We start from the raw sequence: 17,988 nt of genomic DNA on the forward strand, positions 1-17,988 counted from the left end.
CAGTGTGGGGATTTCATATTGTGCATGATTCCTGGAGAGTGTGCTACAAACCTATCATATGAGCATGTCAAGTGTCTATGCAAGAATTGATATGCAGAAGAAAGTGTGAGGGATATTTTCACAGGCAGCATATGTATACCAGCATCATATCTTAAAGAACTCTAGTCTTTGTCTTTGCATTCGTGCTACGAGCTGCATTGTATGTGATAGACGTGAGAAGAAAGAGCAGCCGAGTTAATGGAGTTGCTGCCTTTGGCTTGCATCATGGAGTCCCGAACTAGGAGAGGGTTGCCGAGCCTGGTGGGTACCCATACATCTGACTACTGCCCACCTGTCACAGGCATTGTCAGGCAAACGTCCACAGCGCCTGACTCACAGGCACTGCACACACTTCACTGCATGTCCTGAGCAGCAGGAGTGGCTTCTTCCTCTTCCTCCCGGTATTTTGCTCCATCGGCCTCACTGGGACCTGACACTGCCCACATCCCCTGAAGCCACAGAACATGTGACTCCAGGACCCCGGTAAGAGAGGGGTAAGGAGGTGGCTACTGAGAGGAAGCAGCAGGTTCGGCCAGTTGCAAGCAGGCTGTGCCACAGAAGCGGCCTAACTAAGCTCAGATGCAGCTTGTGGCCTGGGTGAGCTCCCACACCTCTCTTTTACTAGCAGGAAGAGGTGAGCCTATACTTTGCCCACAGATGCCCTCAGGGTGCAGATACTGACAATCCCAGAGAAGGGTCTACGAAGGGCCTATAGTACTGTTTTTTGAACCTCTTGACCCACAATCCTGAAACCTTGAGAACTCTAGGAAATCTCTCAGCAATTTAGCATCCTTGGGCGAAGTACCTCTCTCCAGACCAGGATACACCTTCCTCTTGTGCTTCTGCAAGTGTGCATGTCCCCCCTTTTCCCCCAAAACATGGCAAATACTTCATGGGGGTGGCGTGGTGGTGCTAAGAAAAGACCTCAATCTCGACCTCTCCAAGCTGCGCTATAACCCAGCAACTGATCTAACCTGACCTGGCCTGAACAGAGGAAGGGAGTGTATAAAACACACAGGGACACAGAGTCGACAAGCATTGGAAATGCAATAGGGCTCGCATTAGGAAAGTTTGAGCTATTGGTCTTATAAATGATTTTTTTTTATGTGTTTTTTTTAAATAGCTAAATTAATAGCTTTGTCATTTACAATGGCAATAGTTATAACTTTCGCAAATGTGACACCTATAGCTAGGCTGTGGGGTTTTAGGTTTAAACCTATAATAACTGATAAAACCCTACTGAAAGAAAAATAGCCCTCACCGGTGAAAACATATAAACACTGAAAAAACACTTGCACAACCACAAACTAAATGCCATTCAAAGAAAGGAAAAAGAAAGTGAAAGTCATTTAGTTCTTACTGGGGTCAATAAAATGTATCTTTGTTATACAAGCTAGCAGTAGGAAAGACTGGCTAACATTACTCTGCTTGAGTTTTGTTCTTTAGGGATGCCACTAAAATATTGTTTCTTCTTCCTTTTACTTTTTTCAGTTTTATGGCCTTTGGTCTAAAGATGCAGGGTTTAGTTTCACGTTTTAGGTTTAGTTTAAATATTTTATAAACTGTAGAGAATCAGGACATATCAAACTCACATTTGATATTTTGGTTGCATTTGATTCTTTCACAATAGGTAAAATGTCTAGTTTCATAAAAATCTATCCTAATATGTGTCATCACATTTGCCCACAGAGAATGGGTAAAACCCCTTAATACATCAGGCCATAGTTTCTAGTGGGTCTGTATTGATAGTAGGTGAATTGCCAACACCTCAAGTTTTACACATTAAATCTAAGGTATAGTGACAAGTATATATATCACCAAGCATCTGGAATAGTGGTGAAAACGTGACACCAGACTTTTGGAAAACATAAAACGCAGTGTCACTTGTTATGCTCTGCAAAACAGGTTCTTTCCAAGTTCAACAAAGATTGGAGTGATATTGTTTGTATTTGTAGTGATTCAGCTACGTATATAAAAAATTTGTGTGATGACCTGTCAAAATTGATACCCGAGCTGTAGTGATTCCCTGTAGGAGATTCTCGCCACTTGTAAGATAGTATGCTGAAAGCAACTTTACAATCTTCAGAGTTAATGAGGGATGCTATTGACTTTTTATTCCATTCTGGTGCACTGTTTTCTGATGCCCAGGAACTAAAACACAAATATTTATAATTTCGTGGTTTATGTGGCATCAAAGAAAGAGTCATCCAAACTGTGCTCCTTAGCTGACAGTTCTCAGCCCAAGGGGCTATGAATGCTGAGAGGGCCTTTTCACAGACGTTTACATGGGTAGGAAAGTGCGAGCGCACATGACCAAAGACTCACTGAAGAAGTATTGTATGGTGTACTACAATAAGATTAATTTGCAAAAAATCTCTTTGGACCTCATATACAGTATACGTACACTGTCTATAAACCATGTTCTTTCAGTGCAGAAAGCAAGCAATGATAAAAGCAAAACGTTCCATAAACACCGGAAAAACACTTTTTCTGTTGTTTTTAGTGGCGTGAAAATGTGTAACCACTGATAACAATTGTTTTTTAAGATATTAAAAACACTGAAAAAACCCCACCAGAATTTACCAAAAATAGAAACTGAAAACAGGACAGCCTACCTATAGCATTTGTAATGCAACATGTTTTGTATTTACGTGACTTAGATGTATTGATATTACAAATAACAATGGCTTTTAATTTTTTTAAATAATTAATATTTAAATAATTTATTTAATTTGTAATGGCAATAGCTTAAACTTTTGTAAATAACTTTTGTAAAGATTATGTTCAGTGTTTTTTATTGTGACGAAAATCCAAGAACAGAAGTGAAATATTAACATCTTTGTGTGATTTGTAATAAAGCGTGAAAGCTTGAAAACAGCTTGAAACATTGAAAGAACATATTTGAACCAGTGATGCTGTGGTTGCGCTGAGTGATGCTGTGGTTGCGCTGAGTGATGCTGTGGTGGTGCTGAGTGATGCTGTGGTTGCACTGAGTGGTGAGTGCATCGGTGGAGCTTAGTGGGTGCATTGGTGGAGCTGTTTGGTGGGTGCATTGGTGGAGCTTAGTTGAAGCATCGGTGTAGCTGTGTGATGGGTGCATTGGTGGAGCTGTGTGGTAGGTGCCTCAGCGGAGCTGTGTGGTGGGTGCATCGGCGGAGCTGTGTGGTGGGTGCATCGGCAAAGCTGTGTGGTGGGTGCATCGGCGGAGCTGTGTGGTGGGAGCATCGGTGGAGCTGTGTGGTGGGTGCTTAAGTGGAGCTGTGTGGTGGGTGCATCTGTGGAGCTGTGTTTTGGGTGCATCTGTGGAGCTGTGTGGTGGGTGCATCTGTGGAGCTGTGTGGTGGGTGCCTCGGTGGAGCTGTGTGCTAGGTGCATCGGTGGAGCTTTGTGGTGGGTGCCTTGGTGGAGCTGTATGGTGGTTGCCTCGGTGGAGCTGTGTGGTGGGTGCATTGGTGGAGCTGTGTGGTGGGTGCATAGGTGGAGCTGTGTCGGTGGAGCTATGTGGTGGGTGCATCGGTGGAGCTGTGTGGTGGGTGCAACTGTGGAGCTGTGTGGTGGGTGCTTCGGTGGAGCTGTGCGGTGGGTGCATCTGTGGAGCTGTGTGGTGGGTGCATCTGTGGAGCTGTGTGGTGGATGCATCTGTGGAGATGGGTGGTGGGTGCATCTGTGGAGCTCTGTGGTGGGTGCCTCGGTGGAGCTGTGTGCTGGGTGCATCTGTGGAGCTTTGTGGTGGGTGCCTTGGTGGAGCTGTATGGTGGGTGCCTCGGTGGAGCTGTGTGGTGGGTGCATCGGTGGAGCTGTGTGGTGGGTGCATAGGTTGAGCTGTGTCTGTGGAGCTGTGTGGTGGGTGCATCAGTGGAGCTGGGTGCTGGGTGCATCGGTAAAGCTGTGTCGGTGGGTGCATCTGTGGAGCTGTGTGGTGGGTGCATCTGTGGAGCTGTGTGGTGGGTGCATCTGTGGAGCTGTGTGGTGAGTGCATCTGTGGAGCTGTGTGGTGGGTGCCTCGGTGGAGCTGTGTGGTGGGTGCCTCAGTGGAGTTGTGTGGTGGGTGCCTCGGTGGAGCTGTGTGGGGGGTGCATTGGTGGAGCTGTGTGGTGGGTGCATCGGTGGAGCTGTGTAGGTGGAGCTGTGTGGTGGGTGCATCGGTGGAGCTTTGTGGTGGGTGCAGTGGTGGAGCTGTGTGGTGGGTGCATCGGTGGAGCTGTGTGGTGGGTGCCTCGGTGGAGCTCTGTGGTGGGTGCATCGGTGAAGCTGTGTGGTGGGTGCATCGGTGGAGCTTAGTGGGTGCATTGGTGGAGCTTAGTTGGAGCATCGGTGGAGCTGTGTGTTGGGTGGATCGGTGGAGCTCTGAGGTGGCTGCATCAGTGGAGCTGTGTGGTGGGTGCATCGGTGGAGCTGTGTTGGTGGAGCTGTGTGGTGGGTGCGTCGGTGGAGCTGGGTGGTGGGTGCATCGGCGAGCTGTGTAGGTGGAGCTGTGTGGTGGGTGCATCGGTGGAGCTGGGTGGTGGGTGAATCAGTGGAGCTGTGTGGTGGGTGCATCGGTGGAGCTGTGTGGTGGGTGCATCGGTGGAGCTTAGTGATTGCATTGGTGGAGCTTAGTTGGTGCATCAGTGGAGCTGTGTGGTGGGTGCATCGGTGGAGCTGTGTGGTGGGTGCCTCGGTGGAGCTGTGTGGTGGGTGCATCGGTGGAGCTGTGAGGTGGGTGCCTCGGAGGAGCTGTGTGGTGGGTGCATCGGTGGAGCTGTGTCGGTGGAGCTGTGTGGTGAGTGCATCGGTGGAGCTGTGTGGTGGGTGCATCGGTGGAGCTGGGTGGTTGGTGCATCAGTGGAGCTGTGTGGTGGGTGCATCGGTGGAGCTGTGTGGTGGGTGCATCGGTGGAGCTTAGTGGGTGCATTGGTGGAGCTGTGTGGTGGGTGCATCTGTGGAGCTTAGTTGGTGCATCAGTGGAGCTGTGTGGTGGGTGCATCGGTGGAGCTGGGTGGTGGGTGCATCGGTGGAGCTGTGTCGGTGGGTGCATCTGTGGAGCTGTGTGGTGGGTGCATCTGTGGAGCTGTGTGGTGGGTGCATCGGTGGAGCTGGGTGGTGGGTGCATCGGTGGAGCTGTGTAGGTGGAGCTGTGTAGTGGGTGCATGGGTGGAGCTGGGTGGTGGGTGAATCAGTGGAGCTGTGTGGTGGGTGCCTTGGTGGAGCTGTATAGTGGGTGCCTCGGTGGAGCTGTGTGGTGAGTGCATCGGTGGAGCTGTGTGGTGGGTGCCTCGGTGGAGCTGTGTGGTGGGTGCCTCGGTGGAGCTGTTTGGTGGGTGCATTGGTGGAGCTGTGTGGTGGGTGCATCAGTGGAGCTGTGTAGGTGGAGCTGTGTGGTGGGTGCATCGGTGGAGCTGTGTGGTGGGTGCAGTGGTGGAGCTGTGTGGTGGGTGCATCTGTGGAGCTGTGTGGTGGGTGCCTAAGTGGAGCTCTGTGGTGGGTGCATTGGGGAAGCTGTGTGGTGGGTGCATCGGTGGAGCTTAGCGGGTGCATTGGTGGAGCTTAGTTGGAGCATCGGTGGAGCTGTGTGGTGGGTGGATCGGTGGAGCTCTGTGGTGGTTGCCTCAGTGGAGCTGTGTGGTGGGTGCGTCGGTGGAGCTGGGTGGTGGGTTCATCGGTGGAGCTGTGTAGGTGGAGCTGTGTAGTGGGTGCATCGGTGGAGCTGGGTGGTGGGTGAATCAGTGGAGCTGTGTGGTGGGTGCCTTGGTGGAGCTGTGTGGTGAGTGCATCAGTGGAGCTGTGTGGTGGGTGCATCGGTGGAGCTGTGTGGTGGGTGCCTCGGTGGAGCTGTGTGGTGGGTGCCTCGGTGGAGCTGTGTGGTGGGTGCATCGGTGGAGCTGTGTGGTGGGTGCATCGGTGGAGCTGTGTAGGTAGAGCATTGTGGTGGGTGCAACGGTGGAGCTGTGTCGGCAGAGCTGTGTGGTGGCTGCATCAGTGGAGCTGTGTGGAGGGTGCATAAGTGGAGCTGTGTGGTGGGTGCATCCGTGGAGCTGTGTGGTGGGTGCATCCGTGGAGCTGTGTGGTGAGTGCATCCGTGGAGCTGTGTGGTGGGTGCATCAGTGGAGCTGTGTCGGTGGAGCTGTGTGGTGGGCGCATCGGTGGAGCTGGGTGGTGGGTGCATCGGTGGAGCTGTGTAGGTGGAGCTGTGTAGTGGGTGCATGGGTGGAACTGGGTGGTGGGTGAATCAGTGGAGCTGTGTGGTGGGTGCCTTGGTGGAGCTGTATAGTGGGTGCCTCGGTGGAGCTGTGTGGTGAGTGCATCGGTGGAGCTGTGTGGTGGGTGCATCAGTGGAGCTGTGTGGTAGGTGCATCGGTGGAGCTGTGTGGTGGGTGCCTCGGTGGAGCTGTGTGGTGGGTGCCTCGGTGGAGCTGTGTGGTGGGTGCATCGGTGGAGCTGTGTGGTGGGTGCATCGGTGGAGCTGTGTAGGTAGAGCAATGTGGTGGGTGCAACGGTGGAGCTGTGTCGGCAGAGCTGTGTGGTGGCTGCATCGGGGGAGCTGTGTGGAGGGTGCATAAGTGGAGCTGTGTGGTGGGTGCATCCGTGGAGCTGTGTGGTGAGTGCCTCGGTGGAGCTGTGTGGTGGGTGCATCTGTGGAGCTGTGTGGTGGGTGCATCGGTGGAGCTGTGTAGGAGGAGCTGTGTGGTGGGTGCATCGGTGGAGCTGTGTGGTAGGTGCATTGGTGGAGCTGTATGGTGGGTGTCTCGGTGGAACTCTGCGGTGGGTGCATCGGTGGAACTGTGCGGTGGGTGCATCGGTGGAGCTGTGTGGTGGGTGCATCGGTGGAGCTGTGTAGGTGAAGCTGTGTGGTGGGTGCATCGGTGGAGCTGTGTAGGTAGAGCATTGTGGTGGGTGCAACGGTGGAGCTGTGTGGTGGGTGCATCGGTGGAGCTGTGTCGGTGGAGCTGCGTGGTGGTTGCATCAGTGGAGCTGTGTGGTGGGTGCATCGGTGGAGCTGTGTTGGTGGAGCTGTGTGGTGGGTACATCGGTGGAGCTGGGTCGTGGGTGCATCAGAGGAGCTGTGTGGTGGGTGCATCGGTAGAGCTGGGTGGTGGGTGCATCTGTGGAGCTGTGTGGTGGGTGCATCTGTGGAGCTGTGTGGTGGGTGCATCGGTGGAGCTGGGTGGTGGATGCATCGGTGGAGCTGTATCGTGGGTGCATCGGTGGAGCTGTGTGGTGGGTGCATCTGTGGAGCTGTGTGGTGGGTGCATCTGTGGAGCTGTGTGGTGGGTGCATCAGGGGAGCTGGGTGGTGGGTGCATCGGTGGAGCTGTGTGGTGGGTGCCTCGGTGGAGCTGTGTGGTGGATGCCTCGGTGGAGCTGTGTGGTGGGTGCCTCGGTGGAGCTGTGTGGTGGGGGCATCGGTAGAACTGGGTGGTGGGTGCATCGGTGGAGCTGTGTTGGAGCTGTGTGGTGGGTGCATCGGTGGAGCTGTGTGGTGGGTGCATCGGTGGAGCTGTGTCGGTGGAGCTTTGTGGTGGCTGCGTCACTGGAGCTGTGTGGTGGGTGCATGGGTGGAGCTGTGTGGTGGGTGCATCAGTGGAGCTGTGTGGTGGGTGCATTGGTGCAGCTGTGTGGTGGGTGCATCGGTGGAGCTGTGTAGTGGGTGCATCGGTGGAGCTGTGTGGTGGGTGCATTGGTGGAGCTGTGTGGTGGGTGCATCTGTGGATCTGTGTGGTGGGTGCCTCTGTGGAGCTGTGTGGTGGGTGCATCTGTTGAGCTGTGTGGTGGGTACCTTGGTGGAGCTGTGTGGTGGGTGCATAGGTGGAGCTGTGTGGTGGGTGCATCGGTGGAGCTGTGTGGTAGGTGCCTCCTGGAGCTGTGTGGTGGGTGCCTCGGTGGTGCTGTGGGGTGGGTGCATCGATGGAGCTGTGTGGTGGGGGCATCTGTGGAACTCTGTGGTGGGTGCATCGGTGGAGCTGTGTCGGTGGAGCTGTGTGGTGGTTGCATCAGTGGAGCTGTGTGGTGGGTGCATTGGTGGAGCTGTGCTGGTGGAGCTGTGTGGTGATTGCATCAGTGGAGCTGTGTGGTGGGTGCATCAGTGGAGCTGTGTTGGTGGAGCTGTGTGGTGGGTGCATCGTTCGAGCTGGGTGGTGGGTGCATCAGTGGAGCTGTGTGGTGGGTGCATCAGTGGAGCTGGGTGGTGGATGCATCTGTGAAGCTGTGTGGTGGGTGCATCTGTGGAGCTGTGTGGTGGGTGCATCTGTGGAGCTGTATGGTGGGTGCCTTGGTGGAGCTGTGTGGTGGGTGCATCGGTGGAGCAGTGTGGTGGGTGCATCAGTGTAACTGTGTGGTGGGCGCATCGGTGGAGCTGTGTGGTGGGTGCATCGGTGGAGCTGTATGGTGGGTGCCTCGGTGGAGCTGTGTGGTGGGTGCATCGGTGGAGCTGTGTGGTGGGTGCCTCGTTGGAGCTGTGTGGTGGGTGCCTCGTTGGAGCTGTGCGATGGGTGCATCGGTGGAGCTGTGTGGTGGGTGCCTTGGTGGAGCTGTGTCGGTGGAGCTGTGTGGTGGCTGCATTCATGGAGCTGTGTGGTGAGTGCATTGGTGGAGCTGTGTGGTGGGTGCCTCGGTGGAGCTGTGTGGTGGGTGTATCGTTGGAGCTGTGTGGTGGGTGCATCGGTGGAGCTGTGTGATGGGTGCTTTGGTGGAGCTCTGTGGTGGGTGCATCTGTGGAGCTGTGTGGTGGGTGCCTCTGTGGAGCTGTGTGGTGGGTGCATCTGTTGAGCTGTGTGGTGGGTGCATAGGTGGTGCTGTGTGGTGGGTGTATCAGTGGAGCTGTGTGGTGGGTGTATCGGTGGAGCTGTGTGGTGGGTGCCTCGGTGGAGCTGTGTGGTGGGTGCCTCGGTGGAGCTGTGTCTTGGGTGCATCAGTGGAGCTGTGTGGTGGGGTCATCTGTGGAGCTCTGTGGTGGGTGCATCGGTGGAGCTGTGTCGGTAGAGCTGTGTGGTGGTTGCATCAGCGGAGCTGTGTGGTGGGTGCATCGGTGGAGCTGTGTCAGTGGAGCTGTGTGGTGAATGCATCAGTGGAGCTGTGTGGTGGGTGCATCGGTGGAGCTGTGTGGTGGGTGCATCGGTGGAGCTGGGTGGTGGGTGCATCTGTGGAGCTGTGTGGTGGGTGCATCTGTGGAGCTGTGTGGTGGGTGCATCTGTGGAGCTGTGTGGTGGGTGCCTCGGTGGAGCGGTGTGGTGGGTGTCTCAGTGGAGCTGTGTGGTGGGTGCCTCGGTGGAGCTGTGTGGTGGGTGCATCGGTGGAGCTGTGTGGTGGGTGCATCAGTGGAACTGTGTGGTGGGTGCATCAGTGGAGCTGTGTGGTGGGTGCATCAGTGGAGCTGTGTAGGTGGAGCTGTGTGGTGGGTAGCACTTTTTATAAATCATTAGTAAAAGAGATCAATGAAATTCAACTAAAACCCATATATAGCAGAAGAGGAGAAAGCTCTAGTAACGGGATTCAGGATGAATGTATTCCTTTGAAGCAAATCGCCAGCATGTGATAGGTGTAAAATAGCAATCAGCATAAAACGAAAATGCCAGCAAAAGACTTTATAAAATTCTGTGTGGCCCTGAAAAAATAATTGGAGCGTTTAATTATATCATGACCAACAATGGTTATTGTTTCAAGAGCAGCGTGCAAGATGGTTAGGCTGCAATATAAACAAGCCCTCTGCATCGCTGTGGTGGGAAGGGGGGGCGGGGAGAGGCAAGAAGGGAAGAATGGAAGAATAGGGGCCGGGAGCAGCAGCCTTTGATGTGCCGGCTGGCCGGCCATGCAGTGAATAATTAGGGGAGGAGAAATGCCGGCTGGGGGAAGCTTGAGATGCCGGAGGAGGCTGGTGGCTTTGATGTGCACGTGCTCTCGGGCACTGCAACAAATCGCCGAGATGGTTAAACTCTGTTTAAGCCACAATATAGCTCGCCAGCTATGCGCTTGAGTGCATCAGCAGGCGAGCCCTAAAAAGGGCCAGCAGCCTGGTGCCTGTGATGACTCAGAGCCCAGAGACCAAAGAAGTGCATTCAAAGCACTCCACACCCATTCTGTCAGACAACCACGCAATCTCTTACCTTATTTTCTTCTGTATATGTGTTGATGTGGTTTTGCAGAGATGCAAGGGACCAACTTCCCCAAATATTTATACAATAATCTGAAATATGTAATACACTAACAAGGTTATACAATAGAGATAAGGGAGGAGGACCGGATACTGGACTTCAATGATTTCTTGCTGTCGAACTGCGAGGCAATAAGGAAAAGCTCAATATCCTGTCTTTGGGTTTTATTACGTATCTCTGCTACTAACAAGTTGTTCTACATTAAAGAGTATAATTTGTAACATGAGCCTACCTGCGAGCAGTAGTGAATATGGACTAACGTCTCAGTATGTCTTGATGGAGAGGTGTGATGAACAGGTGGTTGTAGCGGTCGTGTTGTTCTGTAGTGTAGTTCCTATATTCCCAATAGGCTCTGCACATTGGAATAGTTTATCCTGTAGTTTAGACATAGGACTGAAGTCGAATAGGTCTCTACCGAATATACTAGACCTAATTATGGGTGTGCCAGCTAGCTCCGAGGTCACTAGAAACTTTCTCGAATGAACAAGAAGGGATTAGTTTCTGACAATCACTTTAAACATGATAACTTTGTTTCCCAAGAATAAGAAATCAATCTCTAGAGTCGCGGGAACAATAGATAGGTATTTCACTCAGTCAATCATGCATGCTTCATTTCACCAGAGGTGCAGAGAAATAGAGAGACGGGCATTTTCAATAATAGTGTTTTTATTGAACAGACTTATTTCTCAAGCATAAGAAATGAACTGCTGCAATCGTAATACTTGCAGTAAAGTACAGAGCGAACAGTACGAAGAGTATTATAAAATAATATTGTAAAAGCAAGATATGGTTTCTAAGCCACAGAATACCTAAAATGCATAAAATACATACAGTGATAAATAATGACAAAAAATGCTCAACTGGTGCTTCTGAAATACACCGACCCGGTGTACCTAACCTAGGTCTAGTACAAGGGAAGAAGTGAGTGAGGTATAGCTTAAGTTCAGTATTCTTTTGCCAAGAATCTATTCCAAGAATACTCTTAGGGTCTAATCAGCTCTGTACCTTGGTTTAGAATGAAGGAGGTCTTGTATCTCTCTCTCAGGACTCAATTTCCCAGCAACCTGCAAGGGTAGCCTGGAAACACTGGAGCTGGATTTCTCGGCTGGAGAAAGTACAGTGTCTCTCAGTGAGTCAGCTGAAGGGTTAGTTTCCTTCGGCACTTGCAGCAGCAGGGCGTCTGGCAAGTAGATAGTTGAACTGCTCCAAACCACCGTGTGTTTGTTTGGACACGTGTGGGAATATTTATACCTTGAAGGTGCCGAGTTTGACCTAAGAGTGGACATAATAACGTAATTAGAGATAAATTAATATTCATGCAGGGGGAAGTACCTGACTGCTAGTGGAAGTAGCCAAGCCTTATTAGGACTACCTGAGCTATGTGTTAATATGGTTATGATTACTATGCCTATATTAGGATATGATATTTTATACCGATATAAGGGCATGAATCGGGAAAATTACAATAGGGTCCTAAAACGCTATACAACACCCACTCCACGTATTATGTCTAATATTACTTAATCTATAAGCAAAAAAAAACATAACTTGAGCATGTGTTCATAGTCCCACCAAAATACATGAAATGCATTTAAACATGGTTTATACACATATATGAGTTTTCATCTTGTACGCATTTTATAAGCAATAGCTGTTATTAAAAACGCTTTTTTAAACAAAACATAAAAATGATAATTATGAAATGGCTCTAAATTTACAGAAGAAAAAAGGTCAAGGCCATTCCATAGCATGATATATAAACTGTTATCGTTTCATGAGATAATGCCAAATTTTTGTCTACGGGAAGTGCCAAATGAATTTCTTGTTCTCTAAGAATAATTCTACTTCAAGCAGATTACTTTGTGCCAAGGAGAAAGTTCTATTCCGGGATGGAGAAAATAATTTTACAAATGTAGATTGTAGAAACATAGAGTTCCCAAGTTAGAGTTTTTTTTTTTTTTAAACTGAAGGCCGAATTTCAGAGATCATAGAATGCTGTGTGCACTTTCAAAAGTTATTCTCGGTGTCGGGAGAAAACATCAAATCATCTAAGCTGGTAAAGAAACTGTCTACCACAGTTGGTGAAAATGGAACTACTTCATGAAGTAGATCAAATGTACATAGATGTGAAACATCACCGTCAGCGTCATTCGCATTAGCAATGTTCAATGTAGATGGTACCTGTGTGCCTGTTGTTCCACGTACCTCACCAATAGCTGGATTCGCTGGTGAGATCTCAATGAATGCAGTCATCAGGATTGGCAGCCGTTGGGGGCAACACGATGGATAAGTCGTTACTTGACCCAACAAGGTGTCAACATCCGTTGGCAGTGCTGATGGAAGTGCAAGACAGATGTCCAACACACATTCTTCTCCGCAAAGCAGGCATCGCAGAACAGGTAAGATACAATTTTGCCAGATTGGTCTGAATGAAAGGAACCAGTGGTATTCAGATCTCTTAAACGAGCCAAGCCAAGAAACTGTGTAATTCTTTCACGATACCGCATGGCTAGGAGGGCTTGGTCCATGGTAGTGTGGGTATCGTTGGTGACTGGACTTGCCATATCGGAGCAGAAAAAACAAAAATAGAATTCCTGCTATGAGTCCAAAAATGGGAGGCAGGCCGCTGAACACAGAGTGCACGAAATTTGGAAAAATGCAGAGGACTGCTTCAAACGGTGTTAACAGTCCTGAAAAAATCATCTTAAATACATGTGCAATGCCACTGGTATCAGACATGTTTAAGATTTGACCTAACATTTCTGCGAATTGTACTGGGCAGTTTGTTGATAATAATGCATATATCTCTGCAGAGGTCCTTGCAACTTGCAGATCATACGTTTCTCTAGACTAGGTCAGTTGCATATTTTTTTCAAAAGAATGGCTTTCATTCTGCTTAGAGTATCAATTCGTATAGAAGAGATATTCAGTGAAGGCCATAACGCCGTCTCCTTGTCTGTATTACTTTTTGGATACAATACTTGCATATAACAAGTGACCCTGGCCGACACACTAACCAGATAGGCTTTCCCTGGCAACATGCCACAACAGCTGTGATCATTGAGTATAATGTAGCTCCCATCGGAAAGCTGCCTGAAAATCGAGTCTATCACGGCCGCTGGAGTACCGTGCATGTGGCAAGAAAGGTTATGTAAAGAACATTCGCAGACTCCATGTAAATTAATACCTTCACATAAAAGTTTACCCCTTAGTGAGTTTTTACAATTTTTTGTACTAAGAAATACCTCCTTTCCCCCACTCCAACATCTGTGTGTGTATGGTAAAGTCCAGGTTGACCTAATGTATCCTTTACCCAACCTTTCATACAGGCCTGCTGGTATATGCTGTAGACAATACTGAAATTGGAAAATCGTCACTGGTATCAAGATGGTGCCATGTATTATCCATTCAACTACAGGCTTCTCAGAAACAGATAATGGTAATCTTTCCAGTTTTTCAATGCTCAGGACGGTATAGTCTGCTCCTATTTGTCCCAAAGAGATTTGTTTATCTGTAAGGTTAAATACAGTAAACAATGATGTGGTATTGATTACACGCCATGGCACGTAGCCTGAACGGACATTTTGTAATGTCCAGCCTAGCAGCATTATAGAAAGTAATCAAGACTGGCCATGTTGTAACATTAGCAAGTCCTGCTCTATTATGTCAATAACAGATAATACAATGCTGTCCAAAGAATAAATTCTGGAGGACCGAGTCGTTAATCCATTGTCCACTACAGAGAGTGCTTTCTCTAAATTAATACAATCAATTTCTCGTATGTATTTTTTCTGCAGTTTCCATTTGTGTTATTTTCCAAGCTTCATTGTACGCAGCGTATATACCGGCGTATATGAAATGTTTTTGACGTTGTTTACGAGGCCCAAGTAAAAAGTGACGTAAGTCAATGCCTTCTTTAAGTAAAGATAAGTGTTGTTTAATTTCTGGAAGTGTGGATTTCTGTAGCCAATCAAGGCATAGTTTTCCTACACTGTATGTGGTGACTATCCTTGGATGTTGTCTATGGGAGTATCTTGGATTTGGCCTATTCATTTTGAACCCTTCTGTTTTGTTAATGAATTTATCTTGACAGTTATTCGTGTCTATGAGCCAGATTAACCATTGTTTCCAATCAGGACCTGTTCTGTTGTGTTTTAAAATCTGTTTTACGTCTACCTCCTCATCCGAAGTGTTATTACTGTCAGGCGTCGATTTAGGTATCGACGGTTTGTTTAAATCTTTTATCTTAGCTAAGCCAAGACAGGATTTTTGTTGAACTGTGTCATTCAAAAATATAATTTGTTCTGGTATAATGCAGGCTCTGAACAAGGCATCTAAACCCTGCACCTGCCATTTTTTTGTGCCCCAGACAGTTGTTGTCTCAATGTTGTCTTTCCAAAAGTTAAAACCTAATGTAGACAGCTGAGCATAAACGTTTGCAGAATTAATTTGTTTAGTGTTGGTCAACATTGTTTTCATTCCTGTCTTATTCACATTTTTGAAATAAAACGTTTCTGGATTTGTAACATTAAAACCTGAGAAGTATGGAAACTTTTCATAAAATGTTTTTGAGCTGCCCTTTGGCGGCGGCGGACAATGTTCCCAATGGTTATAAGTAAAAACATTTCTTGGATTTACAGATTTGTGCAAATAATGGTGATCAAAATGATTATAACAATACAGTTCTTCATAACTTGTTGAACCTTCTAGGTGTTCATGTTTTTGAAATGTTGCTGACATTTCTTTTTTTTATTTCAAAAGTTTTTATTTAGAAGATTTTTCCAATACAGTACAGTAGTAATGCAGGTTTTGACTGCTGCGGTAAGTAGGAGGTCTACTAGGTCTCTCTCCTCAGTCTGACATCATATTATTAACAGTTTCGAAGCCCCAATCATCAGAAAATGTGCTGAGTGAGACAAAGTCACTCAAAGAAACCTTAAACTGGTATGGAATCTTTAACAGTTCCACCGGGCCATAAATGTTAGAATCAGTTGTGTTCCATGCTCTACCACCAGGTATAGGAACGGCTGTGATGTTCACTGATGATAGGTCTATTCGTTCACGATGAGATGATTTGTAAGGTTGCAGGATTAAGTTGATGTTCTGACTTGCTGTGTCCATTGTACTATATTTTCCATCTATTATTTAACCCAAACTTAACACCAGAATGAGCCAGATCAGGAGAAATAGTACACCTAACACAATCCAAAATTCGACCCATGGTGAAACCAGATACGTTTTTCCAAGTTGATGAAAGAGTTCTGTTATTTTTTCTTTAAAAGTTTTATTTACTGGCCTAGTCTCAGGTTCACTGGGATCCTCAGAAAAGTTATCGAAGTTAATAAAATAGCCAGAGGCAGTTCTGTCAATAGTCGGTATTGCTTCCTCCTTTGACATGTTTGTATAGTCAGATGCTACATCATTGTAGACAGGAGTTTCTTGACGAACTGATATTTGGGTGTCAAGAGGGACGAGTTCCATGGCTGTGTTGCAAAGTCCTTCTTTTCTCACTGCAGGTTTATCAAAGGTGATAAGTCTTTCAGTTTGAACCTCTTGAATAGTAGACAGATTTGGTCGTCTGCTACTTCTTGGGAGTCCACTGGGCCTACTACTTATTATCGGCCACATGATGTGGTTTTACCAGGTCAATTGATACTGTTCTGTTCTCTCTTTTTCCAGCAAGCGGCGGTAGTAACACTGATCTTGTTCCAAGAATTGCTAAGACAGGTATTGCTTTTCTATAAGAAGGCCCAAATTCCTTCTTTACCGCAATCTTTTCCCTGACTAGATCCCCAATCTTTGGAATCCAGACAGGTCATGGTGGGACAGGTGGTTTTTCTTCAGTGGTCGTTGGGTTTTTGTTGTGTTACTCAGACTTCCTCTTGTTTCATTTAAGTCCTGTTAAACAGCCAAATGATCTTTGACATCAAACGTTTTTTTTCCACCACTGAAGTGTGACAATCAAGCTCCTGGATAAGCATTCTAGTACCAAATAGTAGTTCATATGGAGTGATTCCCCCCAGAGAATTTCTTGGCAAGTTGTTAAAACTATGTTGGACACTATTTAGATGTTTGACCCACCCGTCAACCGAACCTAATGCCCTAGTTGTTATAGATTGCTTTATGTCACGTTTTTTTCTTTCCACTACCGCATTTCCCTCAGGATGGAAGGGACTCGAAAACCGCAATGCAACGCCCAAGCTAGCCATGGCCTCCTTGTAAGCTTTTGAGCTAAACGCAGGACCCTGGTCAGAATGTAAGGTGCCAATTGCGTATGTGCCGATAAAGACTCGCAAATATTTTATAACAGTTCTGGCGTCAGTCGAGCGCCGGGGCCACATCCAAATGAATCTTGTTCAGAAATCCACTGCGACCATGCTATATTTATAGTTACCATCCCTTTGTAAGAGAGCACAGTTGTCCAGGTAAATACATGATAATGGTTTAACTGCAATCAGAAGGGGCGTCTGCGCAGGTCGTTTCACTATAGAAACTTTCCTTTTTTGGCTGATCTCACATTCTAGAACATAGTTTCTAGTTTGTTTTCTCATGCGCAGCCACCAGTATCACTGTTTTAACAACAATACTGTGGCTGAAACCCCTGCGTGTGCAGAGGCGAGCCCTTCATGTGCTGCTAAGTTTAGACCTAACCTATGTTCCATGTTTGGGATGGATGTATGATGTTACAATGCATACTTTTACAACGCATACCTTTACAACACATTTTTTACAACGAATCATCCATTACAACGCATGCCATTACAACAAATTTTTTAAAACTACCTTTACAACGCATTCCATTACAACGCATACTCCCTTTACAACGCATAAAATCACATTGCATGTTTGGTAAGTATTGGATAGTGTAGGGGTAAAAATTACTATTCTAACTCCAGGGGATGCAACAGTAGGGTAAGTGTTGGATAGTGTAAGGGTACTATGCGCTGCGATGGTATGCGTTGTAATGGTATGCGTTGTAATGACTGCATTGTAATGACATGCGTTGTAGTAGTATGCATTGTAATGTCATGCGTTGTAATGTCATGCGTTGTAATGGCATGCGATGTAATTGATCTTGCGTTTCTAAAAGTTTTGTGTTAATGGTAGTGCATTGTAAAAGTTGCGTTGTAAAGGTTGTTTCCCATTTGGGATTGCCCTATCCACCACTCCAGGGATTCGAGCAAAAGGAACATTGTTTGCATCAGTTATGTATGAGTATTTTACTGGAAAGCCTTTCGGAAGTGTCTTACCACTGTCTTTTATTGAAGCAGTGACAGCTTGCATTATTTTGCTGTCTATTTTCATTTTTGAACGAGTGATTGCAGCTACGGAAGCCATTTGCACAGCTGCCTTTCCGGCCTCATCAGCCAATGAATTCCCTTCAACGTGAACGCCATCACGCTGATGACTCAGTGTATGAATCACGTGAGTCTTTTGTAGTTTTTTTTGTAAAAGAGCTACTTGTTCCCAAAGCATTATATGCTTAATTGTGCCACCTTTTGCGTCTTTGAAGCCGTTCTAAACTCAGTTCTGCAAGTATTTGTTGTAAGATTGGACGCAGTAGTACGAATCGCACACTATAAGTGTGGGGAATTTGCGATCGGTATTTTCAAGCGCCAACTTGAAAGCCTGTAGCTCAGCTCGCTGAGCTGTACAGTTTCCGAGTGATTGAGTTTTAGTGACCATAGGTCTGAATTTACCTTCGCGCCAGCGACCTTTAACAATCACGCACGAAGCACTATAGGCTTGTTTACCCCCAATTGTGGACTGTACTGATCCGGGCTGTGCTGATCCGTCTGTATAGATTATACAGCTGTAATGTT

Source organism: Lissotriton vulgaris, chromosome 6, assembly GCF_964263255.1.
Source record: "Lissotriton vulgaris chromosome 6, aLisVul1.2, whole genome shotgun sequence".
NCBI lineage: Eukaryota > Metazoa > Chordata > Amphibia > Caudata > Salamandridae > Lissotriton > Lissotriton vulgaris.